The following is an 11,853-nucleotide window of genomic DNA, read 5'->3' on the forward strand; positions in this document are numbered from 1 at the left end:
CCAATTCAGCAGTTTCTCGCTGGAGTCTGGATTTGAAGATTTTTTGTTTTAAGATAGCGACCTTCATGTCTGTAATTGCATGACCAGAGAGATTGAAGTGTTCTCCGACTGGTTTATGAATGTTATAATTCTTGACATCTGATTTGTGTCCATTTATTCTTTTATGTAGAGACTGTCCAGTTTGACCAATGTACATGGCAGAGGGGCATTGCTGGCACATGATGGCATGTATCACATTGGTGGATGTGCAGGTGAACAAGCCTCTGATAGTGTGGCTGATGTTATTAGGCCCTGTGATGGTGTCCCCTGAATAGATACGTGGGCACAGTTGGCAATGGGCTTTGTTGCAAGGATAGGTTCCTGGGTTAGTGGTTCTGTTGTGTAGTATGTGGTTGTTGGTGAGTATTTGCTTCAGGTTGGGGGGCTGTCTGTAGGCAAGGACTGGCCTGTCTCCCAAGATTTGTGAGAGTGTTGGGTCATCCTTCAGGATAGGTTGTAGGTCCTTAATAATGCGGTGGAGGGGTTTTAGTTGGGGGCTGAAGGTGACGGCTAGTGGCGTTCTGTTATTTTCTTTGTTAGGCCTGTCCTGTAGTAGGTGACTTCTGGGAACTCTTCTGGCTCTATCAATCTGTTTCTTCACTTCCGCAGGTGGGTATTGTAGTTGTAAGAATGCTTGATAGAGATCTTGTAGGTGTTTGTCTCTGTCTGAGGGGTTGGAGCAAATGCGGTTGTATCGCAGAGCTTGGCTGTAGACAATGGATCGTGTGGTGTAGTCAGGGTGAAAGCTGGAGGCATGTAGGTAGGAATAGCGGTCAGTAGGTTTCCGGTATAGGGTGGTGTTTATGAGAGTGGTCACTTTGGATAAGCTATTACCAGCAGGAGAGTGAGTTTGTGTGTGTGGTTTTTGGAAAAAAGGGGGGCGGGGGTGAGAAAACCTGGATTTGTGCTGGAAATGGCCCACCTTGATTATCATACACATTGTAAAGAGAGTGGTCACTTTGGATGGGCTATTACCAGCAGGAGAGTGAGTTTGTGTGTGTGTGTGGGGGGGGGGCAGAGGGTGAGAAAACCTGGATTTGTGCTGGAAATGGCCCAACTTGATTGTCATACACATTGTAAGGAGAGTGATCACTTTAGATAAGCTATTACCAGCAGGAGAGTGGGGTGGGAGGAGGTATTGTTTCATGGTCTCTGGGTATATAATGTCTTCTGCAGTTTCCACAGTATGCATCCGATGAAGTGAGCTGTAGCTCACGAAAGCTTATGCTCAAATAAATTGGTTAGTCTCTAAGGTGCCACAAGTCCTCCTTTTCTTTTTGTGAATACAGACTAACACGGCTGTTACTGATGAAAGACAGTGAGCCCAATTTTCAAACTTGAGTGCCTAACTGGACATCTGAGATTTGTTACCCAGTTTCACATGTGAGTGCTCAGATACATATTTAGAAGAAATAGACTCATACTGAAAACATTCCAAAGTTGTTTAAATTACAACCATCCTCAAAGCTCAGGAAAGTTCAGGTCTGGAGCTTTAGACTTTCCCTCTCTGGAGAGTGCCTATCAGAATGTTTTAACGTAGGCACCGCAGTTTGAAAATTGGAGTAACAGAGCACAACGCAGAAGGGATGCATGAGATGATGCATCTCACCTTCAGCTAGACTCCCCTAGATCTACTTAAAAGCACGGCCATTCTATCCACGTGTGATGAAATCTACAATGGTTTAATTTATGGGCGGAAGAGGTGGAAGAATGTGTGAGAATGTGCAAGTTATAATGGAATGTGGGATACAGGGCCGGCTATACCATTTTTGCCGCCCCAAGCAGGACGTCTGAAGACAGAAGCTGCCACCAAATTGCCGCCGCAGCACAGCCTGCAGAGTGAAGTTGCCGCTGAATTGCCGTCGTGGCAGCCTGAGGAAAGAGGCTGCCACGGAAAGACGAGACACCGCCCTGCCGGCACACGGACTGCCGCCCCTTTCACAGTGCCGCCCCCAAGCACCTGCTTGGAACGCTGGTGCCTGGAGCCGGCCCTGGTGGGATACAGTGACTTATGCCTTCTTCAGGCTCCTCAGCATGTAAATTAGATTGACCTGCAGTCACAGAGTTTGTCTACACTGCAATGTAAGCCCAGGGTTCAATCTCAGGCTCAAGCCTAACCCCCTTTCTGTCTACCCAAAATCATGCTGAATTAGGGTCACAGGACCCCAGGGGGGTTGAGGGTCCTTGCCTGGGTCAAGCTGGGACTCAGGGTTCAAGACTATTGCTTTGCAGCATAGACACAGCCCCACTGGATTCTTGCTTTGAGAGTCCACCAGAAGTATCCCACAATGCCACAGGCCAACTTACTTTGTCTTCTGGAGAGTCAAGTTTGGTGAACAGTCAAGTTTTTCCACACTGCACCATGAACAAAGGGCTAGAGCAACCACATTTTGGGAGGGTGCTAGCAAATCTGGGATATGGTTGGCTGGACTCAGGTTTGTGTACTGCAGCGTGGATGCTAGAGCCCCAGGTTTGGGCCCAGTTAGAAAATTCTTAACTTAGGGTTGACAATCAATGTAGATGCTCACGCCCCAGGTTCTCTAATCCAGAGTCCACAGACTTGAGTTCCACTTACCTTAAGCTTATACTGCAGTGTAGACATACTCATTGAGTCACAGAATTTAAAGTCAGAAGTGACCACCAGACCATCTAATCTGACTTCCTGCATATGACAAGCCACTAAACACCACCCAGTCACACTCACAACAAGCCAACAACCAGAATTAGACCAAAGTATTACAGCCCTCAGGAGACTAAACCATTGTGTGACACAGGCAGAGAACAGGAGGGACCGAGGTGCATTAACACCCGAAGCCCCTCCAATGGCAGGAAAATGATTACATGAGATATATTCTGATGATCCTAGCAAGTGATCCACAGCCCATGCTACAGATGAAGGCAAGACTTACTTACATGTAAGTATAAGGGGTATAAATTAGAGTTGGCCAAAACATTTTTTTGATGGAAATTGGTTTGTCAGCTAACCAAATTTATTTTGCAGAAAGTATTTGCTTTCATTGGAAAACCACCTCAAGTCAAAACTTAACATTTTTTGTTTTTGTTTTCTTATGAAAAGTCAAAACTTACAACTGTTTAAAATCCATTTTTCAAACAGTTCTAGAGTAAATAGCTCTAGGGGTTCTGTCAGAATGTTAGGGAGTCTAAATTCATAGATTCCAAGGCCAGAAGGGACCATTTCATAATTTAATCTGACCTCCTGTACAACACAGGCCACAGAACTTCCCCCAAATAATTCCTAGAGCAGAGCTTTTTAAAAAAATCCACTTTATGTATCACTTCTCAATTTGGCCCACAGTGTCTGGAAATTATTCTTCCCTAAAATTACACTTTTAACTTATGTTAAAAGTTTAACATAAGGCTCCAGTTTGTTTTAGCCAACAGTAAATAGACAACAGAATTGGAAATAGACACGGAAAATATTTCTCCTATTAGGTGTTACTAATTCAGCTTCTACAAAACTCTTTTGTAGGTCCAAATAAAGAAAGCCTGCTCTTTCTTTTGGTGACATCCACTAATCAGGATCTAGTCTGCCTTACCACAGTTACAAGAAATTTATAATTCTTCCTAAGCATTTCCACAGAAACAAATTTCATGTGTGTGGGGGTGGAGGGTGGGAGGGGAATAACCTTGGGAAAACCACAATTATAAACAGCTGCAGCATGCATTAAATGTAATTATGATTGATTCCTATAAATAATTCTTTGTGTAAATTTCCATTTAAACTGGATTTGCTATTTGGGTGCAATGGACAATTCTGCATTAAGTGATTATCTCTTTTTATTATTATTAAAAATACCTATTCTGTTCACATGGGAGGGAAGATTAGGAAAGAAGACTTAATGTACCAACATGAACTGCTGAAAATCATGCTCTCTCACTATGAGTGGCTTCTCATTCTGGCCTCAATGTAAGTGTTTGTGTCTAAACGATAAAGGAGGATTAAAATGAAGGGTGTAGTTAATTCAGGGAAAAGGGCATACCATGCAAAAGTATTGTCAGCAAAACCTCATAATTCTATTTCAACAAAATAGTAAGCATAAAACAACAGATAATATTTGATGAGTCACTATGGCGCAGTTGACTATATTAATAGGACTTGACTTTTGTTCTGTTAAGTGGAGGAAGTGCTGAGCACTGAACAGTTTCTCTTTTTCTAATGCTAACTTAAATGCCTTCTCACTCTTTTTGTTTTTTTAGAATCAACATAAGGTACAGCTGTGATTCTGGCAAACCTGGTCAGGCCCAGAACCACAGGTCAATTCACTTGTATTAGTGTAGATCAAAACAATTGTTAATGTTTATGTGTGTATTCAGATTTAAACTTCACAAAAACTAATAGGTCCTGTGTTTAAACTTCATGAAAACTAATTGGTCGTTACTTGTATTGTTCTTGCTTATCTATTTCTGTTATAATGTAACAACAAACATTTATGTTATGTATACCTTGTAACTAAATTACCCATCAAAGAAATCTTATGAAATGCTAATGAAGGACTTAAGGACTTAAACAGAAAATGCTAATTTCAAAGCAAGTGGCCATTTTGTATATGGTCCAAGGTCAAAAGACTAAATACATTCCTCACTCACTGTTATCAAAGGGAAAGCCCAGGTGGGTAGAGAGATTGCCAGCTTGTTTTCTGTTAGAAGAAGATATAAATATAGGTTCAAAGTAAGATCCGGTCTCTCTGGACTGTTTGGATTCTAGCAGGGCAGAATAACTGAACGAGAAGACAGAGATCCCCAGAGTTATTCTGGGTAGCCCTGAAAGACTTTCAGGAAACTGGCAGCTTATCGTATCATTAGAGTTACAAACTGTGATTTACCTGTTAATATATTTTACCCACTTTAACCCCTCAATAACTTTCATTCTTTTTTTTTTATCTAATAAACCTGCAGTTCATTTACTACAGAATTGGCTGCCAGCATCGTCTTTGGTGTAAGATCTGGAGTACCAATTGATCTGGGGTGAGTGAGTGGTATGTTGGGACTGATTGGGAGAAACCTAATGTGGTGTGATTTTAGGTTTGAGTAACCTTTTATCACAAAGTTCAGTTTGTCTGGGTGGTAAGATAGACTGGAGAGTAGGGGACTGACTGTGACTCCATGGTAAGACTGGTATAGTGATCCAAGAGTTCACATTTGTTACTGGGTTGGTGAAATCTAATTATAGAACATACCACCAGTTTGGGGTGTCTGCCCTTGTTTTCTGACAGGCTGCCCTAAAATAGGCACTCATGGTTGTGAGCTATTCCAGACAGTTTGACAACCCCCACATAAAAAAAACCCTTGAATTACTTTTCAGGCTCATTCTGCTCTATCTTTCAGCAAAATTACCAGTAAGTAAATGATCATGTACATTAATTCACTTGACTAATTCAACATCTCAGATTTCATTTTACTGCTGTTTTTAAGGTTTTCTTTCTGTTGACTGTGTATAGCATGCAGCAATAATGATGGCAGAGTACTGGTACTTGCCTCTGTGTTTAATGAATGCCTAATTAAAATAGCAAAGAAAATCCTGCCTTCATAAAGGCCAATCCTGCTGCCATTAAAGTCAATTGGAGCTTGACCACACACCAAAATGGGAGAAAGATAGGGCTATAACATATGAGTTGATACTACAAGGTACTGAGGACCCTCTACTCTCACTTGCTTGGTTGTGGGAGGATTAGACATTCAGCAGCACTTTGCATGAGCCCACATGTCAGGAGGGTTGTCTTTAACCCTGTATTTGTTACAGCTTAAAAACCTGTGTGCCCTTGGTTCAGTCCTCCATAGTAATAGTAATATCCAGCTCTGCATTCAGTTTAGCCGAGCTCTTAAACATGTGCTTAAATGTATGCTTCAATGCAACTGAAATCAATGGCACATGCTTATAGTTAAGCACCTGCTTAAGTGCTTTCCTGAATCAGGTCCACAATGTATACATTTCACACACCTTCTCATTAATCTCCATTTTAATTAAGATTTCTCCAACTCAGCTATGTAGTTCAAATTTTTAAATGAAACAAATACATGAATAAAACACATTAAATTAGCAAATGCATATTTAGGAATAAAAATAGCTGCTACATATCAGTTTTGTAACACAGAATTAGAAATATAAGAATATACTTTTCTCTTCAATAGCATTACAAATATTTAAATCTTCAATAGAGCTGAAAGCTTATGTAGCATGTTTTATCTATTGATCTCAGAGAGTTTTACAAGCTGGAGCAAGCATTATCATTAGAACTGTGTGAATAACAATTTTGAAAAATAAAAAATAACGTTTTGGATTGAAGCAAAAACATTTTCCCCCAAAATGTTCAGTTTAACATTTCAGATGTATTTAAAAAATCAAATTGAAGGAACTTTTGAAACAAAATGTCACTTGGAAACAAAAAATCAAAAAGATGTGTTTCAACATTTTTGTAATTTTTTAACACAAAGAATTTTGGGAAAATTGTACAAACTTGCATAATAGATTGGTGTCACTGAATCTGCATTTTTCACTGAAAAGAAGTTCAGCTGAAAATTTTCCCCGGCTTTAATTATGAGCCATATTTCTACATATGGGGAAATTGAGGCACAGCTAGATAGGAAAAAATTCAAAATGTACCTAAGTGACTTAGAAGCTTAAATCCCTTTAAAAATTGTACCTAAGTGACCTTCCCAAGTTCACAAAATTTGTCAGTATTACTGGAATAGAACTCAGAATTCGTAATATCTAGACCTTTGATTCAATGTTTCTTTTGAAAAAAATATTTATTTCACACAGAATTGAAAAATTGCTCCGTCTTTTAGCATTAGATGTATTGGCATTTCCTTCTATTACCTAGTTTGTGTGGCTATGCTATTAACAGGTTTCAGAGTAGCAGCCGTGTTAGTCTGTATCCGCAAAAAGAACAGGAGGACTTGTGGCACCTTAGAGACTAACACATTTATTAGAGCATAAGCTTGCGTGGGCTACAGCCCACTTCATTGGATGCTATTAACCTAATTCAGGATCAAATGTTGCCCACTTTACTTGCATAACCTCAGTGAAACTGCTTATGTGCATAAGATGATCATCTGACCCTCCATGTGTATTATTTTTACAGAATGCAGGATGGATAATTAGTATTTCAGAATTTAAAAGCCATTTGGTGAAGAAGAAAAACCTTATTTACACCAAACAAATGTAAAGTGAGTTATATAACAACTCCTCTGCTGCAAGGTCTACATACTATACAAAACACAGGGCACTGCTGTTCGGGCTATACACAATACTGATTGATATGCTTGCATGCCTTTCAACCCAAAACACATAGTTAAAGCAAATTTAACTCCTGGGGCTAAATCTCTCAAGCAGCTTCTAAACTTCAGTACAGTATTATTTTTGCATACTTAACCAGTATTTCGGTATGGAAATCATGTGGAGATACACAGATCAGGTAGATACAGATTCAGAGGTTGTTTTAATCATTTTGACCATAAAAGACATCTCTTTATTTTTTTCCTAATGACTAGATTTCTGGGACATTTTTAAAATGACTAACACGTATTTTTAAATGACTCTGCAATAAATAAATAAATAACCTGTATATTTTCTGCGAAAACTTCCTTACGTCAATCAAGTGAATAAACATTAGCAAGAGAAAAACATATTAAGAGTCATTTTTCCCTTGTTCTACACTGGGTTGCCTCTTTCACACTATATATCAGGAAGAAAGTAATTCACCTCTCAAAACAAAATATTAAACAACAAAATACAACTATGATGTACTTCTGCACAATACAGTCTAATTTCCGTAAAATGTCTGCAGGGTTTTTCACATTCAAATTTCTCTTACTAAAAATGTTTATGGAAATAGGTCATTATGCACATTACTAATAGAAAGCAATTTGTTGCTTTTAAAGGAGCTTTTATATTAATAATAGTGATAAACACATATTTATCAAGTATCCTAAATATAAACAATGTATATGCTGGTGTGCATGGTACCTCCTCACATATATAGCAGAGAAGATTAAATAAGCTAATTATACAGGACCCAATCCTGCTTCCTTTGATGCCAAAGGGAGTGGGACTGGGCTCTGATCCTGTAAATGTATCTAACTCTATGCACCTGAATAGGTTCCTCAGGACTACTCACATGTCTAAGGCTATGTCTACACTACAAAACTTTTAGCGACATGGCTGTGTTGCTACAGCCATGCTGCTAAAAGTCGCACAGTGTAGCTGCTGTTTGTCAGCTCTCCTGCCGACAAAAAACTTCCACCCCAAAAGTGCAACATTTGCGTTGTCGGTAGGAGAATGCTCCTGCCAACAAAGTGCTGTTCACACAATCGCTTAGGCAATTCGGGGGAGGGGGGGCGGGAAAGGGGTCAATTTGCCCAGGGGCCTGGGTGATTTAAAAGGGCCCAGGGACCCCCGGATAGTGCCACAGCCATGGTAGAGGCGGCTGAACCCTGGGCTTAGGGAGGCTAGCCCCTGGCCAGGACCATCCTTGCTGCCCATGGCCCTGTCTCTCCGCGAGAGGCCCACCCCCCTCCTGGCACGGCAGCCAGTCGTCTCGCCCCCCCCCCCACCCCGCCCACACACCTCTAGGCTGCTCGAGTGCTGCCAGTCCTGGAACGCCAGGCAGCTGAGCGGGCATCACCCACACACATACACCCCCGGAATGCCGGGAGGGTGAAAGAACGCCAGTAGGGTGAGTGGGTGGCACAGCCCCCCAGCCCTGGAATGCTGGGCAGCTTCCATTAGCCACCCCAGCCCCAATCTGGGGCCCCAGCCATGCGGGGAAGAGCCCCCAGCAGAACAGCCCGGGAAGTAGAAAGGGGCCTGGGTGTGAAGCATGGGCAGGGCCATGCAAAGCTGTTGGGGGGCACAGCCTCCCCCTGCCTTCCATACCTGCCACCCATGTGGGGTGGTACCAGCGGTGGTGAAGGTAGCCAGGCAGGCATGTGGAAGCCCTGGCCATGCCGGCAGAGTGTGCCCAGCAGTGCAGCTGGCAGCAGCTTGCTGCGTACCAGCCAGTGCAGGTGCAGCACCACCCAAAAACCTGAGCCATCCCTTTCTAGGGGACCCATTGACTGTTCTTCCTGGGTCCTGGAATTGCTCTCGGCAGGCCCGCTGGCGCTTGGCATCGGCAAAACTTTTGTCTTTCGGGGGGGTGGGGGGTGTTTGTTTTTTTTTTAACACCTCTGAAAGACAAAAGTTTTGTCATTCCAATGCCAGTGTAGATATAGCCTAAGTGTTGATGGGGTTAGGACTGTGGTTTCTGTTTTCAAAAGAGACTGAGAGCTTGTCTCTCTCACCAACAGAAGTTGCTCCAATAAAATATATTACCTCATCCATTGTGTCTCTCAGGAATAATAAAACAGATCATTTAGGGCCTGAACCCGAGCAGCCCTGCTTAGCTTCAGCAGGGCCCTGTGCAGGGGCATGGGCCTACGCATGCGGAGCTGCTTTCTTTATCCGAGCTTTAGAGTTCAATCCAGCAATCCCTTACTCTATGAGAAGCCCTTTGTTCACGGAAGCAGTCCCATAGAAGTGAATGGGGAATGAGAACTACTTGTGTGAGTAAAGTTGACAGGATCAGGCTTTTAGATTGCAACCCTCCCCCCCCCCCCCGTTGTTGTTTTTTTTTTTTTTGTTAACAATGCAGAGCCCACTGTCAGCACTTAGCAATAAATAATAATAATAATAATGATGATGACTGATTTACCAGTAACTTAAATTCCAAGTAACTAAAGGGGTGCAGAGTGGCAGTTATTCTGAATACTACATGGCAGCTATTTGAAGCAGTAAAATGCCAGATTTAAAATGTTAGGTTTACTAAAAGACATCACAAAGTACGTTTATACAATAGACAGAATCAATTCTCCTAAAAGCCACACTTAACCACCACATTAGACCACCTAGAATGTGCAAATAAAATGAGCTGGTTTAGAAAGATGCGTGGATTTGTGCAGTCTCTTGCTCAGTTGTCAGTAAAGCTGAAGAAAATGTAAAACATCTATCCAATTATTTCAGTTAATATACAAGCATTAGGCATTCAAATTCCTAATTAAGAGACAACATGCCCTGTCAGGCATCTGCATGGGCTACTGAACATTGCCTAGATTGTTCCATAATTATCCCAGCTTAATAGCTCTAAAAATGTAAGCAATGTGCATCCATTGAGGAAATGCACCACTTATCACATGAGAGGGAACAGTACACAGAACATACTCTGCTGACATGTATTTGCACTGCAGGTTTTTAGTGGAACATGGTTTAATCAACAGAGAGCAGCCTCAGCCTGGTGGCTGACTATCTACAGGCAAAAAGGAAATGTAGCCTAGATATCAAAATATATTTCTATGACACAGAGTCAAGCACACACAACTCAATTGTCGGGAGTGCTCCATTTCAGATTCAAGCATCAATTAAGCACTGAAGATAGGAGAAAACATTATGTGTGAATATATTTTTGGATCTATTTCAATATGGTATGTTTCAAACCTCATTTGTTTTTGTTTTTAAAAATATGCTACAGTCTGGTCATGTTGTCACGGAAACTGATTTTTGCCATCATCTGTGATTGCTGTACTTTCAATATCATTTCTTTCTTTTCAGAGTTGATGACTCTGTGTGAACTGAACAGAGCTGTCCATGAACACTGATGTCATGGAATCTAGATGTTTACTCCTCAAGCTTTATCTGGTAAGGCTGATCAAAAAAAGGAAGTATTTTCTGCCCAGAATTTTGAAAGAAACCAAAAATACGTATTTTGTTACAACATTTTTCATGGATCTATTTTTCTTTTTTGAGAAAAATGAATTTTGGTTCATTTCAAAACATCATGAAATAGTTTAAATGTTGAGGGTTTTCCACCACTTCCCCCCTTCAGAGGAGCAGAATAAAGGAAGAGAAGGGAGAGGTAGAAAGACAAAAACCCTGATACTGAAAACCTGCCCCAAAATTGTTTTTTTAATTGAATAACTGTAATGTTGAGCAAACAAGAATTCCCTGCAAACATTTGTGTTTTGGTTGAAAAGCCATTTTTCATTGCAAAAATTATTTATTTGTTTACTTACTAGTTCTGTTGCCTGGTACACAAACGAAACAGCTTGGTAGAAATGCTGGTTGCAGGAGAACAGCTTGGAGTCCAAAGAACTTCTGCATTCCTATCCTGTGGCTGTAGATGAGGCAAAGAAACAGGCCAAGGTATCTGAGATCCCTTGAGAAGATTTGAGGTTTTTTGGGCTGCTGTATCGTCAGCACAATTGGCTGGAAAATAAGGAGAAAAAAATTACAAAAATATTTCAATTTCCCCCCATTTTTCTTCTAAATAAAACTTCGATGATGCTGAGGATATTTGCACATCTCCTTTTTATGAACCCCAGATTCTTCAAATTCATTATTTTCCCTAGGGAATCATTTCCAAATGGCACAAGTTAGAGTAGCCTCAAGATAGACATTCAGGCCTGGGATACAGCCTGGGCTCTGAACCCTGCTCTCCCACTGCCGGTGTTCAGAGCCTAGGGCCCAGTCCAAGCAGGAACATCTACACTGCTATTTTTAAACTTGTAGCGCAAGCCCCATGAGTCTGAATTAGTTGACCTGGGATCTGAGACACTGCCGCAGATCTTTTTTTCCCTTGTAGACGTACCCAAATTTAGGAATACATGCCCAATAAAAAGACGCGTGCTCCGAAGTTACTTGGGCACTTTTGAAAATCCCACCCAACGTCTAGAATTATTTTTTAAAAATGACTAAATATTCTTTTTTTTTAAAGGAGGAATTTCTCCCATCCCTCCAGATAATACTAGTGCAGGATTAGA

At 41.2% G+C, this 11,853-nt stretch overlaps 1 long non-coding RNA gene across 1 annotated transcript in view; it reads right to left on the reverse strand.

The window, feature by feature from the left end:
- LOC140906228 (uncharacterized) overlaps positions 1-11,338 on the reverse strand; it is a 75,793-nt gene extending 64,455 nt beyond the window's left edge. Inside the window, exon 1 of the long non-coding RNA XR_012157048.1 lies at positions 11,107-11,338. This is a non-coding gene — a long non-coding RNA (uncharacterized LOC140906228). The remainder of the gene's footprint in view (positions 1-11,106) is intronic.
- Between the last annotated feature and the right edge of the window lie 515 nt (positions 11,339-11,853).

This window comes from Lepidochelys kempii, chromosome 1 (genome assembly GCF_965140285.1).
Source record: "Lepidochelys kempii isolate rLepKem1 chromosome 1, rLepKem1.hap1, whole genome shotgun sequence".
Taxonomy (NCBI): Eukaryota; Metazoa; Chordata; order Testudines; family Cheloniidae; genus Lepidochelys; species Lepidochelys kempii.